This window comes from Aplidium turbinatum, chromosome 4 (assembly GCF_918807975.1).
Source record: "Aplidium turbinatum chromosome 4, kaAplTurb1.1, whole genome shotgun sequence".
Classification (NCBI taxonomy): Eukaryota; Metazoa; Chordata; class Ascidiacea; order Aplousobranchia; family Polyclinidae; genus Aplidium; species Aplidium turbinatum.
In genome coordinates this window covers 30494055-30512179 of record NC_137475.1, presented here as the reverse complement: position 1 = coordinate 30512179, position 18125 = coordinate 30494055, and positions in this window count along the sequence as shown.

The following is an 18125-nucleotide window of genomic DNA, read 5'->3' as shown; positions in this document are numbered from 1 at the left end:
TTTGGATCTTTGGGAAACTGATGAACACTTATCCCAGGCTTCGGATTATTGCTGCATCCCCAAACAACACATCTTCCAGGCATTTTTGCTCCAACAAATAACTTTTACAAATGAATTAACAGTTTACTTTGTAGCCTAAACCTCAACTAAGCAAATGAAACGTCGCTTTCAGCTGTCTTAATGCAGTATCTTTATGTTGTCGTGTAATTGTCTTTGCTGTGAAGGTTAGAAATAAAAACAACTGAACTGAACAGTGAAAAACTACAATCGTTCATCAATTCACCGGTGTGACGTAGAAAGGGAATTTCCCGAAGACATTTTCGGAAAGGGGCTACAAAAACCTTATGTGTTGGATTCGTGATTTCAAAAAATAAAAACACACACTTTCAGCTTGTTTTAACCAATTTTGTTGATAGGGGTTGTTCATGATACTATTCCCTACAAGAATAATCCAAAAAACCTCAATCAAAAAAATCATGTCCCTAGCCCTTTAAGTTATTTTGGCAGCCGATTGTAGCATCGAATAGACAGCGATAGACACGTGTTTCGCCCATGAGGCTGGGCTCATCAGTATCGCACCGTATTCTTGCCACTTGAGTAATCGACCGCCGCTTTACCAGTCAGTTTAACTCTTATCTTTGTGGAAAGAAAGAGCCAACAAAACCAGCAGGTGCCAGGGGTAGGTCAATGTGAAGAAAGGCGTTCTTCCCGGCTATCAGCACAAGGCTGATTACTCACTAGCACAGCGAGCTGCAGTGACGCTTCGCTAACCAGAACGGTGTAGCTTCCACGCCATGTAGCTTCCACGCCAGACCAGAACGGTGTAGCTAGTGAGTAATCAGCCTTGTGCTGATAGCCGGGAAGAACGCCTTTCTTCACAATTTCAGTTTAGTTAATTTGTTAGAATATTTCTTATATATAAGCTTAGACTATTTGCTTCGTTGCCTATTAAGAAGTGGGTTTTATACATTTTTTGTTTATTTTTTATGGACACGTAAAGTCCTCCAGTTATCCAAGGTTTTCTTTGTAATTTACTATTTTTACGAGAAATTTTTTTAGTGGAGCGTGGTTATCAATTACATTTTTTATTGCATCAATCAATTCCGAAAATTTGTCATTTAAACCTTCGGGGGACACATTCGAAAGAGAAGACATGAATTTGTGCATGCTTCCAGTTAATTCCTCACAATAAGCAGCTAAGTCGAGATTCCGTTTATCACGGTAGTAGCATGTTGTTCCCGACAATTATTCACCAAATCAAACGTCATATAAAACCGTTATGGTCTACTTAACCTAGCTGGCATCTTACGTCATGGAAATTGCTAGAAAATGTCCAAATATTGCACCATCGGTCGTAAGACCTGATGAAATATTGCATCACTACCTTTGAACACCGGTTTGAATTGCGTGACAATGTCTTTCCTTATGACGTCACAGTACTGCGTACGTGAGTTTGAGATATTGAAAATTATTTTCGTCATTCGTAAAATTGTTGCTTGAAAGTGAGTCGCAAATTTAACTATTTTGCTTATTGCTTGCTAGCTGGACAAATTTTCCGTCTTTTATCCAAGTAATCTGTTCTGTAGTGACAATTTTTAGTGGTGTACGGTGTTGCATCTCGATTTCGACAGCCGCGGGCTAATTTTACAGGAATACACTTTTTGAATAGACGTTTCGAAAGAGTGTTTCTTTTTCGGTCATTACATGCAGATGAACGGATCCGGGAATTTTATGTTACAATTTTCCCACGAAGAATTATGGTTTACCGCTGTGACCACATGTTGAATACTTTGTTGGCACTCTAAAGCCTGAAACAAGGCAAAATACCGGCAAAAGGTCTGTGATGTCATAATTAAGAACACCTGGGGTTACGCGGTGGGTAATACTGTTAGTAAGGATGTGATCAATCGTGGTTGAAGAGTTTTCCATAAGTCTTGTGGGTTTGGTTATTAGTGAGTGAACACCATTACTTTCTAGCATGGTAAGATAACTTTTAGAGAGGGTAGAAGGGTCAGAAACGTTGATGTTAAGATCACCTAGAATGAATTAATATGTTCTCTTTTCATTGTTGAGTTTAGTCAGAGTAGTATCAAGAGCTTCAACAAAACCAGATTGATTTGATCGGGGATGTCGATAAACTGCACCTATTATAAGTTTATATTTAGAATTGTTAAGATCAATGGATATCCATAAGTTTTCACAGTCGTCACTATCGATTTGAAAATTGTTTATGACTTTAAATTTGTAGTCCTTTGAAATATATATTAAAACACCGCCTGCAGAAATACCAGAATTTTCATAGACATAATCGTAGCCCTGTAGCGATATATTAACAAGAGGTTTTTCCTTAATGCGCGTTTCGGTAACACAAATAATATCAGGAGCATTTTCAAAAGTTTCAAGGAATTCATGCAGAGTATCAATACTTTTTTGAATAGACCTAATATGTATATGCAGTGCGAATAGCAGGTTGTTTTGATTATCTCTAAACACAGACGAATTAGGTTCGTAATAATCACACAATCTTATATTTGAAGATAAACAGGATGCAAGCGATTCATTTAAATCGAATTCATTTTCAGGATTATAGGCAGGCCCGGATTTACCAATAGGCTAGGCAGGCTGAAGCCTAGGGCCTTAACGTCCAGGGGCCTCAAAATTCGGTTTTGAAGTTTGTAATTTGCAATTTTGTAATTTTGATGAGTGTACAAAAAGCAATCCAGGTTTTGCACAAAAGCTCTGTTTTTTGCAACGAAAGTCAATGGTGAAACATATAGCAGAGAGTGGCTTGTATATTCCCCTGCAAAAAGACGCGTATATTGCTTTGTTTGTAATCTCTTTCCAAATCATGCATCTTCTTCGGCTTTAGCTTCTGATGGTTTTGATGACTAGCACAACTCTAATCTTATCCAAGCTCATGAAAACTCAGAAAAACAAACAAACGCCATGTTAACCTACCTAACAAGGAAGCGAGGATATATACGCTTACTTCAAAGCTGGAGGAGCAAATAAAAGCAGAACAGCAGTATTTGGTGGCATGTAATGGAAAGAATCACCGCTGTAATTTTTACTCTTGCAGAACGAGGCTTGCCTTTTAGAGAGGAAAATGAACGATTTGGATCTCCAAATAACGGCAGTTATCTTGGTTTTTTAGAACTAGTGGCCAAATTTGATCCATTTTTACTTGCTCATATCAATCGCTATGGAAAGTCAGGATCAGGAAATTCCTCTTATTTGTCAAAAACTATTTGGGAAGAATGATTCAGCTCATGGCCAAAAGAGTCAATTGTGGTTGACGTGACAAAAATCGGGATATTTCAGCTTTTTTGTGAATTCTACTCCCGATATTTCACATAGGCTACCGATCAGTTAACTTTGATTATCAGATACGTGTCTCCTGTAAACGGTTTAACAAGTGAGAGATTTATAACTTTCCTTGAGTTGAAAGACCACTCTGTGGTAGGCGTGGCAGATTTAGTGCATAAATATTTCACTACTGAGCTTCAGCTTGATTTTAATAAATTCCCAGGGCAGTCTTATGACAATACTGCAAACATGGCTGGTAGGTACAACGGTATGCAGCAAAAAAATCCTAGAAAGAAATAAATTTGCAAAATTAATTCCATGCCCAGGTCACTATTTAAATTTGGAAAGCCGCTCAACTGTTGATTGCTGTCTTGATGCAGTGAACTGTTTTGGCATTATCAATGAAATTTACACCTTTTTTCAGCTTCCACAAAGAGGTGGCAGTTCTAAAATCATTTTTGCAACCTCAATCAAAAGTACCAAAACATTTGTCAGATACTAGGTGGGATGCACATGCAAAAGCCACGGAAGCTATTTTGGAAAGTTACAGTGCCATCACCAATGCTCTCAGTCATTTGCACTCCAATGTAGCCTAAGTGAGAAGGGTGATACCAGACTTCATGCTAACAACCTTTGGCAAAAATTGGAATTTGTGTTTATGTTGCATTTTTGGTCCAGAGTGCTAGGTCGTTATCACAGGGTTAGCAAAGCCCTTCAGAAATCTGGATTGTTATTAAGTACTTGTGCCGATTTGTAGGCTACAGTTCAATTGTACAGTCCGAATTATACAGACTTTCTAAGCGAAATTAGAGATGAGTTTGACGAGTTTGAACAGCAAGCAAAAGCAACCTTTCCGAATATTAACTACAGAGCTGTCACTAGAAGACAACGAAATGCACCTGACCCTTTAAGTGAACTCTCTTCAAAGGAAAGGTTTAAAATAAATTCTTTCATCCCTATGCTCGACGCACTTAAAGCCAATTTAAGAAGAAGAGCTAATGTGTACAGTGACATTGCAGAAATGTTCCTCTTTCTTGCTAATCTGAAAGCAACTAAGATAGAAATTGTACGAGGTGTAGAACTTTGAAAGCAAGCGTATCCGAAGATGTTGACCCGAAACCAAGACGGACTATATAGAGGCCATGACAACGCACAATGGGATTGTTAAAACTGGGGGCAGATAGTGACGTCATAGTGCCATTGTCTTCAATGAAATTTCTCTACAGATGCTTCCATTTTGCTGTGCGTTTAGTTCAGGGTAGTCAGGAATTATCTTACTTTAATGAATACCGGTACAGTAGCCTACTTAAGTTAGAACTCTAAACTTGGTAGGAATGCGATTTATCGGTGTCCTATATCAGCATCAGGATGAGATAGATCGATATTGGAAACAGAAATAGCCTACTTTGATTTGTTTTGGTATTTCAAAATATGTTTTTTTTCAATCGTTTTAAAATCTAAGCAGTTTCATTTGGTTGTGCGTTTAAAACGATAGTGAAAAACTGGAGAATCTCAGAACGAAGGCCTAATAAGCTGCAGGACTAAATTTGACCCAACACGTCTGACGCCTACATGAATGAGAGAGTGTCCTACAAGTCAGCAGTTCTTGAAATCACCAGCTGAGTGTATGAAACTGCCATAGAAAACTACTAGACTAGGCTACTAGTTTGAGAATCTCAAATAGGCCTGTCACTGCCAGTTTCTGTTAGATAGAAAACGAATAATTTACTTTTGCCTTTTCCGGAGTGTTTTTTTTTCATCATTTCATTTTGATTTGAAGCAAATTATACTTTTCTTTGCTTCCCCTTAATCCATATTTCGGAAATTTTTGCAATAAACAGATTAAAATCATCAGTCAAAAAGTTTTCCAATCCCCAGTGCTATTGCATGATAAGCTGCTTTTCCGGTTGTAATTCAATGATTGTTTTTAAGTTCATAGATGATTTGATGCGAAACAGCATAGCTTAATTGAATTGCTGGTCGTCATTTGAGCTATTAGGGCGGAGGGTCTACCCTTGAGCAACTCGGTTACTTTACTAGTAATGAGTCAGGATGCACCGTAAGTCCGTAAGTAGCCTACCCGTATTTCGAAATATGTTTGTTTCGAACAGGCTTGATGGATAGGCTATTTAACGTCCTAATACGTCTATATTTGATTCAATCTTATATGTGATTTGTTTTACGTTGTGAAGCATTGTTTGTGATATATTAGTACTCTTGTAAACATGGTTAAGAAGTGCTGTGTCTTTAATTGCAATGGAAATTATAGTAAAGAAAATAAAGTTGCAGTGTTTAGACTGCCTAAAGTAAATGCCAACCGGAACGTGGTAGATGGCTTGCCTCTATCCCAAGGGATAATATTTCCGATTCAAAGTACACCGTCGTTTGTGAACGCCATTGGCCAGAAAACTATCCTACCAGCTACCACTATCAAGTATGGGAAAGTAAGACCTTTGTATCCACCATCTGTGTTTACCTGTGTCCCTTTGAATTTAGTTCCTTCACCACCATTTCTTCCAGAAGTAGTCAAAGGGCGTTAAGTGGAACTCGCAATCAGCCTGTTGATGAATTACCAAGTTTGACAAAAGTGACATTATTGTGAGCTTTGAAAATCTCCTGGCTAATGCTTTTAGTGTCCAGTTTCCTTTTTTAGCAGGTGATGATGTTGTTGTAGCCTATTTCGGGCTCATCAGACGCTTGTTTTTCAATGCAAGGAATTTATGCAAGATTTCGGCATACCCAAGTTTGTGTTAAGAATTGATGACAATCTGAGCTTTGAAGCATTTCATTCTGGAGTAAAATGCTCTACAACGGTGGGCAAACGAGCCGCATGCGGCTCTTCAGCATAAATTTTGTGGCTCTTGTATTGAATCGTAATATTACAAAAAATTAAGATTATACTTTATAAATATATTATCTCGGACTGTCAACCAAGCAGTGGCGTACCTAGGGTATAGCAGGTATGGCTCAAGCCATGGGCGCCACATTGATAGAGGCGCAAAAATCGGTTGGTAGGCTATAAATTAAAATTGTGACTCAGCCTACACTGCCTTCAAAATCTAATTTGCGGCCAATACAACACAAAGATCAAAAAAGAGTCTCTCTTTTACTGTAGCCATTGTTAAACAATGGAATTGTGACTTTGCAAAAGCAACATTGTGCCTCTCCGGGCTCATTTTGAGTTCAGTCAGCAACAATTGGAAGTTTAGTAAAGTCGCTATAAGCAGCGATTAGTTGAAGCTTAGAAGTAGTACCAGAATTTACTTATTCATTTTTACAAGAATTTATAACTTTGTAAAATCAAAACATCGTGCAATCTTGACAAATAAACACTTGGAAGAATTAATTTGCACAGCATTAACAACTTATCGTCCAATTTTCAGAGATTAGTGAGCCAAGTACAAAACTCACATGGATAAGCAATCATTGTGTTTTTATTGCTGTTATGTTATTTTGTGTCAACTGATTTCGCGGCTCGCTGGTGTTTATGGTTTATCCGCGAGCGGCTCTTTCTTTGAACAACTTTGCCCACCCCTGCTCTATAACGTCTCTATCAGCAAGTAAATGTTCCAGATGGTCAAAAATTCAAGAAGCTGTGAGATTCTTTCATTATATGGAATTATCTCATCAACAAAGTATTCTTTTGCAACAGATGAAATCTATGAATTTTATGCCAGCTATAGAAAAGAAATAGCCTACACCGTGGAAACAATCGTTAGGTCCTTCGAATATTTTTCTTTGTCCAGACCAGAAGCTCATACAACCAACTGAGACGGGATTTCAAGTTGCCCAGCAGTAGCCTACTAGAACACTTACAAGACTTACAATTCTCAAGCTTGGGAATTAATTATCATAGACTAGTTAACGTTAATTAGTTTATGAGCTTTTCTGGATATTCATGAATTTTTTTCTTGAGTGTTCTCATTAACACTAAGTTACTATAAGTCGGATTAGCATATTAGTCAAATTATATACTAAAAAAGATGATGCGTATCAGCCTTGTCTCGATATTGACTTGTTTATAAGGCTTAGTGAATGATGCCTTACTTTTTACACATTAACAATTAATCTTTTCACTAAGCGAGTCTACGCTACGAGTAGCTGCGGTGCATTGTTGTTTTTTTTAGATGCTTTTTGCTAGTGATGTTACCACTTTTTTTAAATATCTCAATGTTCCATCGCAATTTAGCTTTCGTTTCAGTGTTATAAATACTAACGTTTAATTGAAGACAATGGCACTATGACGTCACTATCTGCCCCCAGTTTTAACAATCCCAGTGTACGTTGTCATGGCCTCTATACAGTCCGTCTTGCCCGAAACTCATTGATGAACTTCTACATTTTCATTTGTACTTGAGCCAAACACAAAACCAAGGGTTTACCGGTACAGAAGAGCAATCTATTTCCTTGTCTCATGGAGACCTTTATGAAACTAGCGTATGTGCAAGGAAAAGATTAACACTGCCTTTCCTAATGTGGAAGCAATATTAAGACTGTTTCTACGCTTAATGGTCACTAACTGCTCAGGAGAGATCTTTCTCAAGGCTCAAAAGCATTAAAAATAAACTGAGATCGACAATGTCTCAAGAAAGGTTGTCCGCATTGAGCATTCTGTGAATTGAGAGTGACAAACTTACTGTAAAAAGATAGATTTTGATGAACTTTTGCATGATTTTGCTCTGACGAAAGCTAGAAAAAAAATTTGGTAGCCTAGTCTTACTCTATTTGATGGTCGTAACTACTTTTTATGCCCTCGTAAATAAACTTTACAATTATTGTAACGGTTGTTTGATCAAAGAAATTAAAATTGAAAGCAAAACTGCCTTAACCTGTTAAGTGCGTATAACGACAATTGTCGTCCGAGACAGTCGCTCTTGCTGTGCGTAAGACGACAATTGTCGTTTTCGTGATCGCAGCTATTCATGGCTCTTTTAATTTCCCTTTCCTCTATTCGCTTTGTCTAGAAGGAGCAATTATGACGTGTGAAGAAACATAGATGCATTGTTTACACTACAATAACGATTGCAGCCTGACAGAAATCATTAATCCCTAAATCGCTCCATTACAATATTAGGTAGCTTCTGCACTCACCTACAACCGTAGCCTACCAGATGCTGTGTAGCCAATGTAGTACGGTACTAGCTTCTGCACAAAACACAATTGCAAGAATAAAAAGATTTTATTCTAAAGGTTTTTTTTTCTAAAATGGCTTCCTTCCGGTGTATAAAATTCGAACCAGATCATGCGCGTTCAGTCAGTGTGAAGTTATTTTGATGTAACGTTGCAAGCAGTTTCAGAAATATTTTGCTGTGTTCGAAAACATATTTTGTAACATAGTCAACAAAACAATAGGGTTTTGTGTTGCTGCTAATGTTAGAACAAGCGTTCGAAAATGATGCAGTTTGATATTTCCAAACTAAACTTACGTGTACTTTGTTCAGTGTCCTATAAATGCTTAGAAATTATTCTGTTCTGTAAACTAATGTATTTTTTTCTTCATAATAAACAACTAGTTGAATAATTTCACAATGGTGAAAGGTATAATCACTTGAGAGTAATACGATTACACCAGAAAACAATAGTCCAGCCGAAGACTTCTCCGCAATAGTTGATGAAATGGTAAAGCAATAGACGCAAAAGGAAATTGAACAAAAGCGTATTGTGCTGCGTCATGGGGGTTCCCCAATATCCTAGCAAGCAATAATGTGACGAAAAATACTGCGAGTGATCAAATTAAATACGCACAGTAAGGAGAGTTTCGAAAAATTAATTATGCACTTAACGGGTTAACTAAATTTTTATTCTTTTAATTAAAAATTTGCACCCATGAATGTGGAAAATGAAAAGAACGAAGAGTTTAATGCACTCATATTTTTAACATTAAGCAATGACATGTGATGTTGTTTAGAGAGAAATTTTGAGCTCAAAAATAGGGGGGGCCTCACAAATGGAATAGCCTAGGGCCTCTCATGGTCTAAATCCGGCCCTGATTATAGGTGACAGCTTGACTCGTTCGCTTAGAATGTAGAACGCTATTACTATTACAATGCAACAATACAGGCCGCTTGTGAATTTGCGCCATAGAACAGACAAGAGGTATCGCAGTAACAATTGGTAAGATGAGTGAGATAATGAGGGTCTGACACAGTTTTGTATCACAGCTTGATTAAGGTCAATAATTCAATAAGCGTCAGTTTATTGAGGAAGCGAAAATCTACCAGACGTCTGGGATTCTCGATTATTTACAGTGTGACCTCGATCAACCTAGACCAGGCCGACCTCGATCAACCTAGATTAGGTTGACCTCGATCCACCTAGATTAGGTTGACCTCGATCAACCCAGACCAGGTTGACCTGTAATATTCTGTAAATATAATACTGTAACTACAATAGAATATTATACTGTATGATCAAAGTTGGGGCTGATATTGGTAGACTGAAATTGTCTTCTATAATTATGGTTAAAGTCAGATATTATACAACCCTGCCAATGTGCTGATGCATGGAATATTGTAGCCGTATCGTTTGTTGACTCAACAGGTGATCAAGCGCGTTATGTTGTAACTTTATTTTACACGCAACCCAACATGGGGAGCTCCCACACTCGCATGTAAGGCAACGTCAACCAAAAGGTGTGAGGACTAGTCACCCTCTCCCGCAGTTCCAAGTTATATTCACATTTTTTTGAGTAGGCTTACACAACCGTAAACAGAAAATGCCGTAGCCTATAGGCTACAGCGCGGGTCAGAGGCGTGTCGTAGGAGGAAGCGTTTCAAGTCAGCTTTAATGCAAGGGTATTGTTGACAACATCATCAGTAAATAGGAGTGATTCAATTTTCAATGGTAGGCCTACAAGTATTTATATTGTGATAGTGATATTGTGGTATACAGCAAGCTTCTTCAAGAGTGGCGTTGTTACTGAAACGGGAAAGATATCATATCGAGCAGCTTGGGTGAAGCAATAGGTTATAGATGACTTCAACCAGGACCTAGAAGTAGGCCTACTGGTTATTTCCAATGTTTTCGCAAGTCTGTTGTTGCATTGATTTGATTTTTAAAGTGCAGCTTGCTCTGAACTGAGCTAAACAACTTGATCATATTGAAATAATGTGATGTATAACAAGCTTAGGCTACAGTAGGCCTAGCCTAAATAGCCTATATATTTTTTTACTTCTACTCAAAAGCTGTAGGTTAAGTTTGCTTTGACGTGATAACTTCCATTGACTGTTTTTCCGAAATCGCTTCTTAATGTAAAAAGAAAAACTGTAAAAAATTAAACGTAACAAAACATCAAGCTATGATGTAAAATCATAAAATCTTGATGAAATATAACCAAATAATCATAAAATAGCCAAAAAAATCATAATTTTTTTTTGGCTTAAAATCATAAAAAAATAGGAAAATCTTGAGTGGGTCACCTGAAATTTTTACCATGAGGTTCTTTTAAAACATCTCTTCAATGGTCCCTTGAGCGTGATTTACAATACAAAACAAGTTATAGCCAAAAAACCAAAATATACACACATTTTTGTTAAAATTCAGCATTTTTTCTGTCAAATTGTGATCTGTCATAAGTTTTTTGAAAAAAAAAATCTGATGTGTTGCACAAGATATAGTAACACACTAATAATACCGAATGTGAAAGACGTAGGGAGGAACTACGGCAAGAAGAGCAACAAAATTTCAGTATAGTGAATGGTCTATGGAGCAAACTTTCTTCTTAGGACAGATAGAAACATGATGTTTTGGCAGCTTTTGAGCTATATATCATGACTCTACGACCAGTGGTTACCGAGATGGGCAATTTTACCCCCTCGCGCGCATAAATTGGGGAGTTGCCGGCTGGAAAATGGGGGCAACCTCCTGAAGTCAATTTTTAATGAAGTTTTAGGTCATTTGTCGGGATTTAAGAACCCCGTTTTTTTCGATTTAAACAAAAAACTTTTTTCACTTCACCCTATAATGAATAGTTAGGCCTACCAGCAGAGATGGGCAAGATCACCAGTATTGGTGATCTTGAAGATCAAGATCACCAAGAATAGGTGATCTTGAAGATCAAGATCACCAAACTATATGATCTTGAAGATCAAGATCACTTTTTGTGTAGGCTACTTGAAAAAAATGAAGTTTTTGATCAATGATGTTGCAAAAAATAATTACTTTAGCAACTTGGGTAAAGGTATATAGTTGGTATTGCTAACTTTTACTTTTAACTACTCGATCGCTGGCCTAAGAATTTTAATAAGTTAGTGACTGTTGCTATTAGGTCTATCAATTGTTGACGTAGTTTGCGTATAGAATCGCAACGTCACACCCAAGGCTGAGGTTAATTACAGTAGTTCTGAAAAAGTCGCAAAATTTGCAATTAGTTTTATACTTTTTATTTATAATAAATAAATAAAATTAAACTTTAAACTGCACCATTTTTATCAAGTTTTTGTCTGGTTCATGTGGGAGTTTTTATTCGTGTTACTAAGCAGTTTTAACTTTCACTGTATTATGTCAATGTTTATTGCAACATTGACCCATCTGGCAACCTTGATGCTGTTGTCTGCTATCAAAAAAGTTCAGAGGCCTGAGGTCAGACAAACCGCTCCATACTCAGACCCTAAACAAGTCTTGGTCTGGTTGATTTGCTGCAATAAACCACTTTACATGACCAAAGTCGGCGTCCTAGAGTCCAGATTTTTAACACCGCCATTCTAGACTTTTGAAACATCTAAAATTGGGTCAAAGAAAGAAAACATTTCTTTAAAATTCACACATGGAAATTGTGAACAAAGTTAAATCATTTTTTATTTTACGTCAACATAAAGTACACGGTAGTTCACTTCTTCATTACGACCAACACAGAAAACTTTTTCAATTTTGAAATGGCAACACTAACCAGATTAGATGGAGACTTTAAATCAGTGGTTCCCAACCTGGGGTTCGCGGACCCCTTGGGGGTCCGTGAGAAAGCATTTGGGGGTCCGTGATTACCTTGATGAATTTTGGAAAAAAAAAGAAAAGCGATCTTTTTACTTTCATTTCTCTGTTTAAATGCAAATGTGTCAATACTTTTAAAGCGCTCTGTCAAGAAGTAGGGTCAGATTACGAAGTAGCCTACTTTTGTATCATTTTGAGGTGCGTTTGTTATATTCGGAAGAAGTTTTAAAACGACTGCAGCAGCTAAAAAATGAGGTATCAACTCTTTTGAAAGCGAAAGAAAGTCCCCTCTCAAAATTATTTGAGAGTAAAAGTTTTCTATACGGCATGGCCTACTTAGCCGATATTTTGGGTCATATTAAAAATGTTAATCATGGCATTGCATGGCATAATCAAAGACCAGGTGTGATAATAATTGAGGCACCTGAAAAACTGATAGCGTTTTTAGCCAAGTTGCCGGTTTGAAAACGCAGATTGGAAGCAGGTAATTACGCTAACTTTCCAATGTTAGAAGATCTTATTTTGGTGGATGAAACTCAAAGAGAATGTAGGGGAAGGTGGGGATGGTTCGGACACTTTTTTGAAATTTGGCCGTAAAAATTTTTTTAAACTTTTTTGAAGCTTAAATTTTATGTCAACTTATAGCTATGTCTTTCTTGAAAAAAGGGTGCACAGCATAGATTTCTCAACATTTGTTTTCTTATTAATTTTCCTAAAATGCTGACATCACTAAATTGTCCGAACCTACCCCAATGAGAGGGTAGGTTTGGACAAGGTATGGGGCTATGTCGGACAAACCAAAATATGGTTGAAAATAGTCTTGAATAACATGTATTGTACCAATAATATTTACAAAGAAATCTTGTAATTGTTTCATGTTGAAGGAAATAACAAGATATCAAAAAAATTACAGAAGGTCTATAGCCTAGGGGATACCCCGGACACTTAGATATTTATGTCCGCGGTATCCCCATGGTCACGTGCAGCAAACAATGGCGGATTTCTACTAGTACAAAATGCTCTGCTAGAAAACTCTTTTGCTGTAAAGAGCCTGCTATCTACAACGTATATACTACACTAAAGGTTAAAAGCCTTATTGCACAAACTTTTTTATAAAAGCTTACGACGTTCACTGAAAATATTACCTCTTTGAGAAAAAAATCTGAACTTCTAAATTTGAACAACTGAAGTTCTTAAAGCAGTCCTAACGCAGCTGACAACTTTCACCAATGGTGAAAATTGGCGTGCAAACTGTGTGGCGATGTGAAAATTAAACCGGAAGTTGCTTGTCCGGGGTATCCCCTTGTCCGAACCATCCCCACCTTCCCCTACTCTTTTGATCACACTTGGAAACCCTGCAAATCTCATTTCGACGTTATTTTAATTTAGAACACCTGCCGAACGAAGTTGAAACATGGATTCGAAATCCTTTTCTTTTTGACTTGAACAACATCAGCGATGACGATCTCAGTAAAGATGACCTAATTGATTCGAGATTGAAAGAGTTATTACGCATTGAGTTTCATTCAAAAACTGTGGAAGAATTTTGGTGCTCACAACTGCAAACCCATTCTTGGCAAAACAAGCGATTATTGTTTTGTTACCATTCATAACCACTTAACCTTTGCGAGGGAGGATTCTCAGCTCTTGTTACAATAAAAACTAAACATCGAAATCGCCTGGACGTTGAAGATGACATGCGTGTTGCATTGTCAGAAACTCAACCACAGTTCAGTCGTTTAGTTCAGGAAAGGCAACAACAGCCGTCTCATTAAATTTGCTTACGTTGAAAAAGTTTCGGCATGGCACTTTGGGTCACCTTAATATTCAAATACTGCTGACATTTCTTGAACAATTCATTCATTTTTTTATTTGAGCAACTGTTTAACCTGATATTTGCCACAGGAGTCATAGCGGCAATACAATATTACACAGTACAGTAGTTGAGGCAAAATTTAGGTAGGGGTCCGCAGAATTAATAATTTGTCTAAAGGGGTCCGTGACAACTAAAAGATTGGGAACCACTGCTTTAAATCGTCTTTTGTTAGTGGCTTAATGTTAGTAGTTGTTACGGACAATTTTCATATTAAACGTCACATAGAACCGTTGTCTACTAAACCTGACGTCTTACGTCATGGACTGTTGCTAGAAAATAGCAAAGATTAGGCCTACACAGTAGCGCACCCAGCATGGGGCTAAGGGGGCTCAAGCCCCCCCCAAACCCGCCACAAAAAATGAAGTTTTTGACTTTTGTATGTTCCCGATTTATACCTTTGCTTACAGGTTAGACATGAATAAGACACAACAATACAACAGGGCTGAGCATTATAACAATATATATTTTACATATTTACAAATAGTTTTAACAGTGGAACGTTTTCGGCTTAACTTTAAGCCTTCATCAGGAATCTAAAAATAATTAAAAAATGCAATAAATTTCAACTTCTTGAAAGTAAATTTACATTAAGAAAAGGCAACTACATAAATAACTACAAAAAAGTTTGCACCACAGGGAACGTGATACATCAAGTAAATGTTAAGGAGAATGGACGCGCCTCCAGCAAATAATTGTTTGTTTAAATTTGGGTTGTAGCATAACAGTGCTTCCTGAATTTTGGTGTTAAATTGGGATTTGCTCTTGCGTAAAATTTTAAATGAGTCAGCAGAGAATTTTTGATCTGGGCAAAAAGAACACTCCATGATATGGTCTTGGGTGGCACTTTTCTTTAAGTCTCTAAAATTCAGATGCTCCAGTACGCTCGTGGTCATGTGGCACAGAACACAAGGGTCGACTTGCCTTCGCTGAGCACCCCCAACATCGCGAGCTCCCACTCTCGCATGTAAGGCAACGTCGACCAACGGGTGTGAGGACCAGCGACCCTTTACCGCAGTCAAATGTCTGGTGGACACAGGGGCGCCGGAACGATTTTTGACTGGTGGGAGTGGCAGGATTATGAAAAAAGGGCACTTTTGTTTACTGAAAGCCCAATTTTTTTAAAAGCTTTAAGATAAGCTATAGCGATAATGCTCATCTATCAGCTCACAATTGAGTAATGATAGCCTATAAGTGTCGGGTATACAAAGAAGAGCGTCATGCTATGTCATATTGATGTAACCATGGCCACCTGGAGATCCGGCCTGATTTGTCACATTTTGCAGATTTTGATTACAGCTACTGCTAGTGCTTGACTGACATTTTTTGAGGTGTTTTTACTTTTTGCGGTTTTCTAATGACATAAAACTTTTTTGTTGCTTTGGAGAAGCAGTAGCAAATGAGAAAAATTAAGTTAAAAAACGGTAAATCAGACTGTTATTGAAAATTAACAGTCTGACTAAAATCTTCGAAATCAAATTTTCTTTGTTTTTCAACACGTGAGGATGTTAAAACCTATTGTGTCATCTGGGGAAAAGAATAAAGGAAGCGTAAAAATCTAATTTTTAGAAAAATTTATTTAAACGTTCGCCCAAAGTTCGAAAAACCTAGAAATTTCTGCAATATGTGACAAATCAGGCCGTATCTTTAGGTGGCCATGATGTAACCTACTGAGTTAAGGCCTACATAATTTTGTGGCGTGAATATTATTTTAAGCCAAAAATGAAAGATTATAATTAGGCTAAAAGCGAATAGCAGAAATTGTTATATTGCAAAATGTGCAGTAGCTTACATGACCTTAAAAGGGCACCACTACCCCTCCATCCACAGACAACTTGAAGTAGGGACAGTAGAATACCGGGACGACTCACTTTAATGATTTTTCCTACGAAAAGGACAGCTGGAGGGTTACTAAGAAGTTCAAAAATTAACAGAACTGCACAACGTTTTCTTTGCTTTTAGGTAAATTTATTCTCATCAAATGAATTGTTATATTTGGTTAAAATTTTGGGTGCTAAAAAATCTGCAAAACCTCACTACAGCAGTTTGAGGCTACTTACCGTTACCGCTGTTGCGTGAAGTATACCGCTGCATTATCATGACTTGAATACTATTAAATGAACATGATATCACATATTTCCTACGTTTATTTTGGCGATACACACTTTGTACAAACGTGGGCAGGTCATATAAACTGCACCTGAGTATGCGACATATGGCAGTAGACCTCAAGCTGTAGTTGCATCAAATTTTGTCAAAACATTATGACTCTCCAGTAAGTTGTCCATCTTACTTTTGAGTGAGCAATCCCCTACTTCTACCATCCTTAACTTGAAGGTGGGGGAGCATCCCCCCGCTTCCTGCGCCCCTGGGTGGACATACCGATGTACCGTACGTCAATGCTGAATCACACGGACATGTAAAATTATATACGATATTTGAGCAGAAAGACGAAAGCGTCTGGGACTTTAATTGAAAATACGAACTAATTTTGAATGTTTTGTAAGTAGGAAAAATGTCCACATCACATTTATTGTTCACAAAATTAGTGTTTTGTTTCAAACTGTTTTTGCGCTAGTTGTTGTTTTCGCACTTATTTGTGTTGGTAAAAACGGAAAGCTAATTCTATTTTGTCTTACATGACGAAAAAGCCGAGATCTATAGAAGATTCCGAGAGTGGACGTAGGGATGAGAGTGCTGATGGTTCTAATACCATGTGGTTCACTAGGCCAACTTGTAATCTGATTGAGAGAACGAATCCTGATGTATCGGCAACCGGTGCGTTGTGGGCCGTGGCCGGTGAGTGCCTTTAAATATTAATCAAAGGGATGGGCATTAGCCTACTGTCATTATTGTCGCAAATCACTCGGCCAACATTTCTAAATTAGCCCCCCCCTAAATTTTTTCTGGGTGCGCTACTGGGCCTACATCATCGTTAAATCTTGAATTGCACAACCGTTTGCAGCTGCAGCATAACATTACATCATCGTTAAATCTTTAATTACGTGAACAGGTGTTGGCCGGGCTTGAACAGGTGTGAGCCAAACTCGAACAGCTGCTTGAATATCTTATTATTGCTTATGGATTATTATGTCACAGTAACTGCCTACTTGCGTTTGAGATATTGCAATGTATTCTCATTTTAAAATTGTTGCTTGAAGAAGTTGTCGCATAAAATTTAACTGTTATGCTTAGTGCTTGCCAGCTGGACAAAATTTCCGTCTTTTATTAATTATGGTTTACCACTGTGACCAGTAGGCCTAGTTGCCACTAACTACTTTGTACAGTAGGCTACGAGTTCTTAAAAATGCCTCTATCTAGGAAGTAAAATTCAATTTTAAAGTGATCTTGATCTTATTGTTCTTCAAGATCAAGATCACACGAAAAAAAAGTGATCTTAGATCAAGATCATCAAAAAAAAAGTGATCTTCAAGATCAAGATCACGCCCATCTCTGGTTACCAGTAAGCTGTTTTTCTTACCAAACCTTTACAGTAGGCTACATGTAAAGCAACTATACGGGTACGGTAGTTGAATTAACAAACAGAGATTATTTCCGATAAACAGAAGCCCTTCTATTGTCAGACGTAAGTTATTAAAAACCTTCGACTACGGTACTCTTCTTTAGATATTCCTGACTGAACCACAAAAATATTTATTTTTTTGTTTAGGCTAAATCAAATATAGTTATTAGGCTACTCTCAAAATTTTAAACCCTTGACAGCCTGTATCACCCTGAAAGGTTGGTTTTGAATCTTTATCCTTGGACTGACAAAACCTTGGTGGCTCTTGACGCAGGGCCGGTTGCCGAGATTGGCAGAGAAGTTTTCGATTGTTGAAGTGTTGTTGCCGCTGAATGGAGAGCAGTCCTGAAATGCGTTGCTCAAGCGCACACACCGAGAGTCGAACCATCGCCGCGTGATCTTAAGCCCGGCGCATAACCACTGAGCTAACAGGGCGGACTAAAGGGGGATTATCAGAAGGTCCTGAAAAATATTTGTTCATTTATGCAATTGCGA